Source organism: Emys orbicularis, chromosome 5 (assembly GCF_028017835.1).
Source record: "Emys orbicularis isolate rEmyOrb1 chromosome 5, rEmyOrb1.hap1, whole genome shotgun sequence".
Lineage (NCBI taxonomy): Eukaryota > Metazoa > Chordata > Testudines > Emydidae > Emys > Emys orbicularis.
This window is the reverse complement of record NC_088687.1, coordinates 24,312,581-24,326,612: the sequence shown is the minus strand read 5'-3', so window position 1 is coordinate 24,326,612 and position 14,032 is coordinate 24,312,581. Positions and strand designations below refer to the sequence as shown.

General features: G+C 41.4%; 1 protein-coding gene and 1 long non-coding RNA gene across 2 annotated transcripts in view; both read right to left on the bottom strand.

Moving 5' to 3' along the window:
- Positions 1 to 14,032, bottom strand: part of SNCA (synuclein alpha) — a 185,285-nt gene that overhangs the window by 87,520 nt on the left and 83,733 nt on the right. The window lies entirely within an intron of this gene.
- Positions 610 to 1,336, bottom strand: LOC135879614 (uncharacterized). The gene is made up of 3 exons (XR_010561459.1): positions 1,261 to 1,336; positions 951 to 1,103; positions 610 to 732 (listed from the first exon to the last, which is right to left on the bottom strand). It is a non-coding gene; the product is annotated as an uncharacterized LOC135879614 (long non-coding RNA).

Sequence of the window (14,032 nt, the reverse complement as noted above, 5' to 3'; positions counted from 1 at the left end):
CCCTGGCCCCTCCGGGCATCCTGGGAGAGGAACATGGTAACAGTGCCGCTGTGCTTCGTGCTTTCCCCTCGACCGGTGCACCTGGCCATTTCCCCTCCCCGTCCCTGGGGGGCCGTGCACACGGCTTTGCCCTCTCTGGGACAGCGGGCTGTTCTCCCCTGTGCTGGGGCCCTGCTGGGGTGGCAGAGCGACATGGGGCCATGCTGGCACTGGGGTGGGGGGGGGGAGCAGTGCACCTGGGAGGGACTCTGCCTGCTACGTGGCTGGGAGCATGGGCATGGCAGAGGGGCACAGGACAGGTTTATAGAAAATGCAAAAGACAAAGGGAGACAAGTTCTCTGATGGATTTTATTGTCTGTTTCTAAATGGCCCAAAGGGCTGGTCCCTGCTCAATGCCCCAGAGGAAGGCGAAAAACCTCCAGGGTCTCTGGCCAATCTGCCCTGGAGGAAAATTCCTTCCTGACCCCAAACATGGCGATCAGTTTCACCCTGTGCATGCGAGCCAGGACCACAGTGGGGAAAGGACTCACTGGTCACTATGGTTACACACGCTACCCCAGGCCCCTCCAGGGTATTGTCTGTGTCCCAGGACTAACCAGCCTCCAGTGGTTTCTTCTTTGCTTCCATCCCAGCAGATGGGACCAGCTGCTCCCCTTAGCCCAAGAGGTGACCCCAGGCAACTTTTGAACATTGTTTCATGAATACTGGCCATGCTGGCTGTGTTTCCTTCATCTGAAAGTAAAACCAAAGCCACTGATGTCACTCAGAAGTGACAAGCAGGTTCATCACCTCCTGAAAGATGAATCTTCTGACATCTGACATCCCACTCAGCTCCTCTTAGATCTTGAGAGGTGTGGTCAGCTGTAACAAACCCTTTGACACAACCTAAGTTAGCAATTTTGTGGTGCTCAGTGTATGCTCATTTGTTAGACTTAAGAAATGCTTCTTACCTCTCCTTAGCGCCAATTCTGTTGCTTTATTGAATGAAGGGTCTTTTTCATGGTTTCATATTTTGAGATCCAATTGTCCTTTCAGGTGTTGGATCTGTTCAGCTCCATTCCTATTCCCTTGTACTCCAGCACTGAGCCTCTGGAACTCTTCTCCTGAAAAGACACATCAGCTTCACAAACGACTTCCTGGAAAGCACAGCCGTGGCTGGAGAGATCAGCATTTGCTTATAATCAGATTTACAGGCCCACAAATGTACACGATGCATCATGATCTGTTCCATTTGGCAATAAGAGAATCCTAAACGCTCACCTCCTTGTCAGTGATGGGCTGCTGCATTGTGGGTTTGAAACTTGATAAGTGATTGTCTTCCCATTCTAGTAAAAGAAGGCAACTTTTTTTTTCTCTGCAGATCTGGCAACATGTGTTCCTTTGTTAAGACATCTGACTGCTTATAGTCCTTAATCCCTAGGAGATCAGATCAGCTGCATTTCTTTCACCTGAAGGGAAACCAGATCCATCAATTTCTCCATTAGGAGGGGAGTTCCTTACCTCGTGGCAGCAGTGCTGAGTTTAGCTTGTTTCCTTTCTGTAGATATCACAGAGCTTCTAGGAACTTCCCGAAGTTTTCACACCCTCAACATTCAAATCAGCTGCATTTCTCTCATCTGAAAGTATAAGAGGATCTATTCATTTCCACTTGAATGTTAAAGAAACGTGCTTTTTTACTTACTAACAAACATGCCTGGTTCAGTTAGTTGCATTTGCATTAATCCCTTCTAGAACACAACAGCCCTCTGGTCTCCTTCCATCTGGAGATGAGATGTGACCTGTTTATTTGCTCTGTAAGTGTTGCTTTAGCACCAGATTCATTCGACAACCAGGGAAACGTAAATGCTTACCTCCATGTCTGTGATGTTCTCCTGAGTTGCTTCAGATTCAGATTTGTAACTAGCTGAACTATTTGAAGTGACTGGTTTTTTTGTTTTCTTTTTCCTTGAAATAACAGCATCTTGTCATTGGAGTCCTCAATGGATTGAGCAGCTGGCAAGTCCATGTTGCTTTTTCTTGCGTCTGCTTTTCATACTCCCCCCATGACAAGTAAAGTCCCCCTCAATTCTTCTCCCAGAAAGTAAAATCCACACCACTTGATATACACATGGATGGTTGGAGACTGGTATTTCTTACCTCCTTGCCCGGGACAAGAAACTTACCCTCACTTCTCCCTGGTAGGAATGACCACCTGGTCTGTTCATATCTCATATTAGAAAAACCTGCAATCAATGTTTGACAGAATTGTTTGTTATTACTCATTACCAGCTATGAAGAGTCATCAATGGAGAAGGTTCCTTAGCATCCAGATCATTAAGCTTCTAGAGACCTTTCAGTGCTCACCTGCTTGTCAGCAACGTTCTAAAGCAAGACTTTGCTTCTTAGAGGTACAGCCAGCTACCCTGGCTAAAATTTGAAGCATATAAGTGGCTACTTGCCTTTTTCTGAACTAGAAGTAAAAGATGCTTTTCTTCCCTGTGGCCAGGTCTTATCTGGCTGACTTTTTTTCATAAATTCAGCATCCTCCCTTCAATTGGAAGACCTTCATTTCACCTGATATTAGAAAGAGAGCCTTTAATTCCTGCCCCCATGCTGTGAGGAGGTGCCTTCCTTACCTCTTGATAGAAATGATCAGTTCCACTTATTTCTTGACATTTGATAAATAAGCAACAATGATCACTTCTATACAAACAGGATCAGTTGGACAATTTATCTCTGCAAATGCGAGAGCAGGTGAAATGCTCCTCTTCACACTCTGGTTAGTTGCACTTTTTCTTTGTTACATCCTTGTAGGAAAAACCAACCATTATCCAGGAAGGAAAAAGGAGCAAAGATCATCATCATTGGTTAGAATTACTGACTACTTACGTCTGAACAAGTAGCTCCCATTTTTATTGCTTTATTCAGTAAAGCAACTTCTTGTGCTCTTTAGAGATGAAGATTTCATCAGTTACATTTCCTCCACCTGAAAGTATGACCAGAATCATTTACTATTATGGGAATGGCGTATTGTATTTCTTACCTCCTTAAAAGGATGGATCAGCTAATTCCTGGATTGAGCAACTGGCAAGTCCATGTTGCTTTGTCTTGCGTCTGCTTTTCATACTCTCCCCATGACAAGTAAAGACCACCACAGTTCTTCTCCCAGAAAGTAAAATCCACACCACTTGATATACACATGGATGGTTGGAGACTGGTATTTCTTACCTCCTTGCCAGGGACAACCACTTACCCTCACTTCTCCGTGGTAGGAATGACCACCTGGTCTGTTCATATCTCATATTAGAAAAACCTGCAATGAATGTTTGACAGAATTGTTTATTATTACTCATTACGAGCTATGAAGAGTCATCAATGGAGAAGGTTCCTTAGCATCCAGATCATTAAGCTTCTAGAGACCTTTCAGTGCTCACCCACTTGTCAGCAATGTTCTACCGCAAGACTTTGATTCTTAGACGTACAGCCAGCTACCCTGGCTAAAATTTGAAGCATATAAGTGGCTGCTTGCCTTTTTCTGAACTAGAAGTTAAAGATGCTTTTCTTCCCTGTGGCCAGGTCTTATCTGATTGACTTTTTTTATTAAATTCATCATCCTCCCTTTCATTGGAAGACCTTCATTTCACCTGAAAATAGAAAGAGAGCCTTTAATTCCTGCCCCCATGCTGTGAGGAGGTGCCTTCCTTACCTCTTGATAGAAATGATCAGTTCCACTTATTTCTTGACATTTGATAAATAAGCAACAATGATCACTTCTGTACAAACAGGATCAGTTGGACAATTTATCTCTGCAAATGCGAGAGCAGGTGAAATGCTCCTCTTCACACTCTGGTTAGTTGCACTTTTTCTTTGTTACATCCTTGTAGGAAAAACCAACCATTATCCAGGAAGGAAAAAGGAGCAAAGATCATCATCATTGGTTAGAATTACTGACTACTTACGTCTGAACAAGTAGCTCCCATTTTTATTGCTTTATTCAGTAAAGCAACTTCTTGTGCTCTTTAGAGATGAAGATTTCATCAGTTACATTTCCTCCACCTGAAAGTATGACCAGAATCATTTACTATTATGGGAATGGCGTATTGTATTTCTTACCTCCTTAAAAGGATGGATCAGCTAATTCCTGGATTGAGCAACTGGCAAGTCCATGTTGCTTTGTCTTGCGTCTGCTTTTCATACTCTCCCCATGACAAGTAAAGACCACCACAGTTCTTCTCCCAGAAAGTAAAATCCACACCACTTGATATACACATGGATGGTTGGAGACTGGTATTTCTTACCTCCTTGCCCAGGACAACCACTTACCCTCACTTCTCCCTGGTAGTTATGACCACCTGGTCTGTTCATATCTCATATTAGAAAAACCTGCAATCAATGTTTGACAGAATTGTTTATTATTACTCATTACGAGCTATGAAGAGTCATCAATGGAGAAGGTTCCTTAGCATCCAGATCATTAAGCTTCTAGAGACCTTTCAGTGCTCACCCACTTGTCAGCAATGTTCTACCGCAAGACTTTGATTCTTAGAGGTACAGACAGCTACCCTGGCTAAAACTCGAAGCATATAAGTGGCTGCTTGCCTTTTTCTGAACTAGAAGTAAAAGATGCTTTTCTTCCCTGTGGCCAGGTCTTACCTGGCTGACTTTTTTTCTTAAATTCAGCAGCCTCTTATCATCCTCCCTTTAATTGGAAGACCTTCATTTCACCTGAAAATAAAAAGAGAGCCTTTAATTCCTGCCCCCATGCTGTGAGGAGTTGCCTTCCTTACCTCTTGATAGAAATGATCAGTTCCACTTATTTCTTGACATTTGATAAATAAGCAACAATGATCACTTCTGTACAAACAGGATCAGTTGGACAATTTATCTCTGCAAATGCGAGAGCAGGTGAAATGCTCCTCTTCACACTCTGGTTAGTTGCACTTTTTCTTTGTTACATCCTTGTAGGAAAAACCAACCATTATCCAGGAAGGAAAAAGGAGCAAAGATCATCATCATTGGTTAGAATTACTGACTACTTACGTCTGAACAAGTAGCTCCCATTTTTATTGCTTTATTCAGTAAAGCAACTTCTTGTGCTCTTTAGAGATGAAGATTTCATCAGTTACATTTCCTCCACCTGAAAGTATGACCAGAATCATTTACTATTATGGGAATGGCGTATTGTATTTCTTACCTCCTTAAAAGGATGGATCAGCTAATTCCTGGATTGAGCAACTGGCAAGTCCATGTTGCTTTGTCTTGCGTCTGCTTTTCATACTCTCCCCATGACAAGTAAAGACCACCACAGTTCTTCTCCCAGAAAGTAAAATCCACACCACTTGATATACACATGGATGGTTGGAGACTGGTATTTCTTACCTCCTTGCCAGGGACAACCACTTACCCTCACTTCTCCGTGGTAGGAATGACCACCTGGTCTGTTCATATCTCATATTAGAAAAACCTGCAATGAATGTTTGACAGAATTGTTTATTATTACTCATTACGAGCTATGAAGAGTCATCAATGGAGAAGGTTCCTTAGCATCCAGATCATTAAGCTTCTAGAGACCTTTCAGTGCTCACCCACTTGTCAGCAATGTTCTACCGCAAGACTTTGATTCTTAGACGTACAGCCAGCTACCCTGGCTAAAATTTGAAGCATATAAGTGGCTGCTTGCCTTTTTCTGAACTAGAAGTTAAAGATGCTTTTCTTCCCTGTGGCCAGGTCTTATCTGGCTGACTTTTTTTATTAAATTCATCATCCTCCCTTTCATTGGAAGACCTTCATTTCACCTGAAAATAGAAAGAGAGCCTTTAATTCCTGCCCCCATGCTGTGAGGAGGTGCCTTCCTTACCTCTTGATAGAAATGATCAGTTCCACTTATTTCTTGACATTTGATAAATAAGCAACAATGATCACTTCTGTACAAACAGGATCAGTTGGACAATTTATCTCTGCAAATGGGAGAGCAGGTGAAATGCTCCTCTTCACACTCTGGTTAGTTGCACTTTTTCTTTGTTACATCCTTGTAGGAAAAACCAACCATTATCCAGGAAGGAAAAAGGAGCAAAGATCATCATCATTGGTTAGAATTACTGACTACTTACGTCTGAACAAGTAGCTCCCATTTTTATTGCTTTATTCAGTAAAGCAACTTCTTGTGCTCTTTAGAGATGAAGATTTCATCAGTTACATTTCCTCCACCTGAAAGTATGACCAGAATCATTTACTATTATGGGAATGGCGTATTGTATTTCTTACCTCCTTAAAAGGATGGATCAGCTAATTCCTGGATTGAGCAACTGGCAAGTCCATGTTGCTTTGTCTTGCGTCTGCTTTTCATACTCTCCCCATGACAAGTAAAGACCACCACAGTTCTTCTCCCAGAAAGTAAAATCCACACCACTTGATATACACATGGATGGTTGGAGACTGGTATTTCTTACCTCCTTGCCCAGGACAACCACTTACCCTCACTTCTCCCTGGTAGTTATGACCACCTGGTCTGTTCATATCTCATATTAGAAAAACCTGCAATCAATGTTTGACAGAATTGTTTATTATTACTCATTACGAGCTATGAAGAGTCATCAATGGAGAAGGTTCCTTAGCATCCAGATCATTAAGCTTCTAGAGACCTTTCAGTGCTCACCCACTTGTCAGCAATGTTCTACCGCAAGACTTTGATTCTTAGAGGTACAGACAGCTACCCTGGCTAAAACTCGAAGCATATAAGTGGCTGCTTGCCTTTTTCTGAACTAGAAGTAAAAGATGCTTTTCTTCCCTGTGGCCAGGTCTTACCTGGCTGACTTTTTTTCTTAAATTCAGCAGCCTCTTATCATCCTCCCTTTAATTGGAAGACCTTCATTTCACCTGAAAATAGAAAGAGAGCCTTTAATTCCTGCCCCCATGCTGTGAGGAGGTGCCTTCCTTACCTCTTGATAGAAATGATCAGTTCCACTTATTTCTTGACATTTGATAAATAAGCAACAATGATCACTTCTGTACAAACAGGATCAGTTGGACAATTTATCTCTGCAAATGCGAGAGCAGGTGAAATGCTCCTCTTCACACTCTGGTTAGTTGCACTTTTTCTTTGTTACATCCTTGTAGGAAAAACCAACCATTATCCAGGAAGGAAAAAGGAGCAAAGATCATCATCCTTGGTTAGAATTACTGACTACTTACGTCTGAACAAGTAGCTCCCATTTTTATTGCTTTATTCAGTAAAGCAACTTCTTGTGCTCTTTAGAGATGAAGATTTCATCAGTTACATTTCCTCCACCTGAAAGTATGACCAGAATCATTTACTATTATGGGAATGGCGTATTGTATTTCTTACCTCCTTAAAAGGATGGATCAGCTAATTCCTGGATTGAGCAACTGGCAAGTCCATGTTGCTTTGTCTTGCGTCTGCTTTTCATACTCTCCCCATGACAAGTAAAGACCACCACAGTTCTTCTCCCAGAAAGTAAAATCCACACCACTTGATATACACATGGATGGTTGGAGACTGGTATTTCTTACCTCCTTGCCAGGGACAACCACTTACCCTCACTTCTCCGTGGTAGGAATGACCACCTGGTCTGTTCATATCTCATATTAGAAAAACCTGCAATGAATGTTTGACAGAATTGTTTATTATTACTCATTACGAGCTATGAAGAGTCATCAATGGAGAAGGTTCCTTAGCATCCAGATCATTAAGCTTCTAGAGACCTTTCAGTGCTCACCCACTTGTCAGCAATGTTCTACCGCAAGACTTTGATTCTTAGACGTACAGCCAGCTACCCTGGCTAAAATTTGAAGCATATAAGTGGCTGCTTGCCTTTTTCTGAACTAGAAGTTAAAGATGCTTTTCTTCCCTGTGGCCAGGTCTTATCTGGCTGACTTTTTTTATTAAATTCATCATCCTCCCTTTCATTGGAAGACCTTCATTTCACCTGAAAATAGAAAGAGAGCCTTTAATTCCTGCCCCCATGCTGTGAGGAGGTGCCTTCCTTACCTCTTGATAGAAATGATCAGTTCCACTTATTTCTTGACATTTGATAAATAAGCAACAATGATCACTTCTGTACAAACAGGATCAGTTGGACAATTTATCTCTGCAAATGCGAGAGCAGGTGAAATGCTCCTCTTCACACTCTGGTTAGTTGCACTTTTTCTTTGTTACATCCTTGTAGGAAAAACCAACCATTATCCAGGAAGGAAAAAGGAGCAAAGATCATCATCATTGGTTAGAATTACTGACTACTTACGTCTGAACAAGTAGCTCCCATTTTTATTGCTTTATTCAGTAAAGCAACTTCTTGTGCTCTTTAGAGATGAAGATTTCATCAGTTACATTTCCTCCACCTGAAAGTATGACCAGAATCATTTACTATTATGGGAATGGCGTATTGTATTTCTTACCTCCTTAAAAGGATGGATCAGCTAATTCCTGGATTGAGCAACTGGCAAGTCCATGTTGCTTTGTCTTGCGTCTGCTTTTCATACTCTCCCCATGACAAGTAAAGACCACCACAGTTCTTCTCCCAGAAAGTAAAATCCACACCACTTGATATACACATGGATGGTTGGAGACTGGTATTTCTTACCTCCTTGCCCAGGACAACCACTTACCCTCACTTCTCCCTGGTAGTTATGACCACCTGGTCTGTTCATATCTCATATTAGAAAAACCTGCAATCAATGTTTGACAGAATTGTTTATTATTACTCATTACGAGCTATGAAGAGTCATCAATGGAGAAGGTTCCTTAGCATCCAGATCATTAAGCTTCTAGAGACCTTTCAGTGCTCACCCACTTGTCAGCAATGTTCTACCGCAAGACTTTGATTCTTAGAGGTACAGACAGCTACCCTGGCTAAAACTCGAAGCATATAAGTGGCTGCTTGCCTTTTTCTGAACTAGAAGTAAAAGATGCTTTTCTTCCCTGTGGCCAGGTCTTACCTGGCTGACTTTTTTTCTTAAATTCAGCAGCCTCTTATCGTCCTCCCTTTAATTGGAAGACCTTCATTTCACCTGAAAATAGAAAGAGAGCCTTTAATTCCTGCCCCCATGCTGTGAGGAGGTGCCTTCCTTACCTCTTGATAGAAATGATCAGTTCCACTTATTTCTTGACATTTGATAAATAAGCAACAATGATCACTTCTGTACAAACAGGATCAGTTGGACAATTTATCTCTGCAAATGCGAGAGCAGGTGAAATGCTCCTCTTCACACTCTGGTTAGTTGCACTTTTTCTTTGTTACATCCTTGTAGGAAAAACCAACCATTATCCAGGAAGGAAAAAGGAGCAAAGATCATCATCCTTGGTTAGAATTACTGACTACTTACGTCTGAACAAGTAGCTCCCATTTTTATTGCTTTATTCAGTAAAGCAACTTCTTGTGCTCTTTAGAGATGAAGATTTCATCAGTTACATTTCCTCCACCTGAAAGTATGACCAGAATCATTTACTATTATGGGAATGGCGTATTGTATTTCTTACCTCCTTAAAAGGATGGATCAGCTAATTCCTGGATTGAGCAACTGGCAAGTCCATGTTGCTTTGTCTTGCGTCTGCTTTTCATACTCTCCCCATGACAAGTAAAGACCACCACAGTTCTTCTCCCAGAAAGTAAAATCCACACCACTTGATATACACATGGATGGTTGGAGACTGGTATTTCTTACCTCCTTGCCAGGGACAACCACTTACCCTCACTTCTCCGTGGTAGGAATGACCACCTGGTCTGTTCATATCTCATATTAGAAAAACCTGCAATGAATGTTTGACAGAATTGTTTATTATTACTCATTACGAGCTATGAAGAGTCATCAATGGAGAAGGTTCCTTAGCATCCAGATCATTAAGCTTCTAGAGACCTTTCAGTGCTCACCCACTTGTCAGCAATGTTCTACCGCAAGACTTTGATTCTTAGACGTACAGCCAGCTACCCTGGCTAAAATTTGAAGCATATAAGTGGCTGCTTGCCTTTTTCTGAACTAGAAGTTAAAGATGCTTTTCTTCCCTGTGGCCAGGTCTTATCTGGCTGACTTTTTTTATTAAATTCATCATCCTCCCTTTCATTGGAAGACCTTCATTTCACCTGAAAATAGAAAGAGAGCCTTTAATTCCTGCCCCCATGCTGTGAGGAGGTGCCTTCCTTACCTCTTGATAGAAATGATCAGTTCCACTTATTTCTTGACATTTGATAAATAAGCAACAATGATCACTTCTGTACAAACAGGATCAGTTGGACAATTTATCTCTGCAAATGCGAGAGCAGGTGAAATGCTCCTCTTCACACTCTGGTTAGTTGCACTTTTTCTTTGTTACATCCTTGTAGGAAAAACCAACCATTATCCAGGAAGGAAAAAGGAGCAAAGATCATCATCATTGGTTAGAATTACTGACTACTTACGTCTGAACAAGTAGCTCCCATTTTTATTGCTTTATTCAGTAAAGCAACTTCTTGTGCTCTTTAGAGATGAAGATTTCATCAGTTACATTTCCTCCACCTGAAAGTATGACCAGAATCATTTACTATTATGGGAATGGCGTATTGTATTTCTTACCTCCTTAAAAGGATGGATCAGCTAATTCCTGGATTGAGCAACTGGCAAGTCCATGTTGCTTTGTCTTGCGTCTGCTTTTCATACTCTCCCCATGACAAGTAAAGACCACCACAGTTCTTCTCCCAGAAAGTAAAATCCACACCACTTGATATACACATGGATGGTTGGAGACTGGTATTTCTTACCTCCTTGCCCAGGACAACCACTTACCCTCACTTCTCCCTGGTAGTTATGACCACCTGGTCTGTTCATATCTCATATTAGAAAAACCTGCAATCAATGTTTGACAGAATTGTTTATTATTACTCATTACGAGCTCTGAAGAGTCATCAATGGAGAAGGTTCCTTAGCATCCAGATCATTAAGCTTCTAGAGACCTTTCAGTGCTCACCCACTTGTCAGCAATGTTCTACCGCAAGACTTTGATTCTTAGAGGTACAGACAGCTACCCTGGCTAAAACTCGAAGCATATAAGTGGCTGCTTGCCTTTTTCTGAACTAGAAGTAAAAGATGCTTTTCTTCCCTGTGGCCAGGTCTTACCTGGCTGACTTTTTTTCTTAAATTCAGCAGCCTCTTATCATCCTCCCTTTAATTGGAAGACCTTCATTTCACCTGAAAATAGAAAGAGAGCCTTTAATTCCTGCCCCCATGCTGTGAGGAGGTGCCTTCCTTACCTCTTGATAGAAATGATCAGTTCCACTTATTTCTTGACATTTGATAAATAAGCAACAATGATCACTTCTGTACAAACAGGATCAGTTGGACAATTTATCTCTGCAAATGCGAGAGCAGGTGAAATGCTCCTCTTCACACTCTGGTTAGTTGCACTTTTTCTTTGTTACATCCTTGTAGGAAAAACCAACCATTATCCAGGAAGGAAAAAGGAGCAAAGATCATCATCCTTGGTTAGAATTACTGACTACTTACGTCTGAACAAGTAGCTCCCATTTTTATTGCTTTATTCAGTAAAGCAACTTCTTGTGCTCTTTAGAGATGAAGATTTCATCAGTTACATTTCCTCCACCTGAAAGTATGACCAGAATCATTTACTATTATGGGAATGGCGTATTGTATTTCTTACCTCCTTAAAAGGATGGATCAGCTAATTCCTGGATTGAGCAACTGGCAAGTCCATGTTGCTTTGTCTTGCGTCTGCTTTTCATACTCTCCCCATGACAAGTAAAGACCACCACAGTTCTTCTCCCAGAAAGTAAAATCCACACCACTTGATATACACATGGATGGTTGGAGACTGGTATTTCTTACCTCCTTGCCAGGGACAACCACTTACCCTCACTTCTCCGTGGTAGGAATGACCACCTGGTCTGTTCATATCTCATATTAGAAAAACCTGCAATGAATGTTTGACAGAATTGTTTATTATTACTCATTACGAGCTATGAAGAGTCATCAATGGAGAAGGTTCCTTAGCATCCAGATCATTAAGCTTCTAGAGACCTTTCAGTGCTCACCCACTTGTCAGCAATGTTCTACCGCAAGACTTTGATTCTTAGACGTACAGCCAGCTACCCTGGCTAAAATTTGAAGCATATAAGTGGCTGCTTGCCTTTTTCTGAACTAGAAGTTAAAGATGCTTTTCTTCCCTGTGGCCAGGTCTTATCTGGCTGACTTTTTTTATTAAATTCATCATCCTCCCTTTCATTGGAAGACCTTCATTTCACCTGAAAATAGAAAGAGAGCCTTTAATTCCTGCCCCCATGCTGTGAGGAGGTGCCTTCCTTACCTCTTGATAGAAATGATCAGTTCCACTTATTTCTTGACATTTGATAAATAAGCAACAATGATCACTTCTGTACAAACAGGATCAGTTGGACAATTTATCTCTGCAAATGCGAGAGCAGGTGAAATGCTCCTCTTCACACTCTGGTTAGTTGCACTTTTTCTTTGTTACATCCTTGTAGGAAAAACCAACCATTATCCAGGAAGGAAAAAGGAGCAAAGATCATCATCCTTGGTTAGAATTACTGACTACTTACGTCTGAACAAGTAGCTCCCATTTTTATTGCTTTATTCAGTAAAGCAACTTCTTGTGCTCTTTAGAGATGAAGATTTCATCAGTTACATTTCCTCCACCTGAAAGTATGACCAGAATCATTTACTATTATGGGAATGGCGTATTGTATTTCTTACCTCCTTAAAAGGATGGATCAGCTAATTCCTGGATTGAGCAACTGGCAAGTCCATGTTGCTTTGTCTTGCGTCTGCTTTTCATACTCTCCCCATGACAAGTAAAGACCACCACAGTTCTTCTCCCAGAAAGTAAAATCCACACCACTTGATATACACATGGATGGTTGGAGACTGGTATTTCTTACCTCCTTGCCAGGGACAACCACTTACCCTCACTTCTCCGTGGTAGGAATGACCACCTGGTCTGTTCATATCTCATATTAGAAAAACCTGCAATGAATGTTTGACAGAATTGTTTATTATTACTCATTACGAGCTATGAAGAGTCATCAATGGAGAAGGTTCCTTAGCATCCAGATCATTAAGCTTCTAGAGACCTTTCAGTGCTCACCCACTTGTCAGCAATGTTCTACCGCAAGACTTTGATTCTTAGACGTACAGCCAGCTACCCTGGCTAAAATTTGAAGCATATAAGTGGCTGCTTGCCTTTTTCTGAACTAGAAGTTAAAGATGCTTTTCTTCCCTGTGGCCAGGTCTTATCTGGCTGACTTTTTTTATTAAATTCATCATCCTCCCTTTCATTGGAAGACCTTCATTTCACCTGAAAATAGAAAGAAAGCCTTTAATTCCTGCCCCCATGCTGTGAGGAGGTGCCTTCCTTACCTCTTGATAGAAATGATCAGTTCCACTTATTTCTTGACATTTGATAAATAAGCAACAATGATCACTTCTGTACAAACAGGATCAGTTGGACAATTTATCTCTGCAAATGCGAGAGCAGGTGAAATGCTCCTCTTCACACTCTGGTTAGTTGCACTTTTTCTTTGTTACATCCTTGTAGGAAAAACCAACCATTATCCAGGAAGGAAAAAGGAGCAAAGATCATCATCATTGGTTAGAATTACTGACTACTTACGTCTGAACAAGTAGCTCCCATTTTTATTGCTTTATTCAGTAAAGCAACTTCTTGTGCTCTTTAGAGATGAAGATTTCATCAGTTACATTTCCTCCACCTGAAAGTATGACCAGAATCATTTACTATTATGGGAATGGCGTATTGTATTTCTTACCTCCTTAAAAGGATGGATCAGCTAATTCCTGGATTGAGCAACTGGCAAGTCCATGTTGCTTTGTCTTGCGTCTGCTTTTCATACTCTCCCCATGACAAGTAAAGACCACCACAGTTGTTCTCCCAGAAAGTAAAATCCACACCACTTGATATACACATGGATGGTTGGAGACTGGTATTTCTTACCTCCTTGCCCAGGACAACCACTTACCCTCACTTCTCCCTGGTAGTTATGACCACCTGGTCTGTTCATATCTCATATTAGAA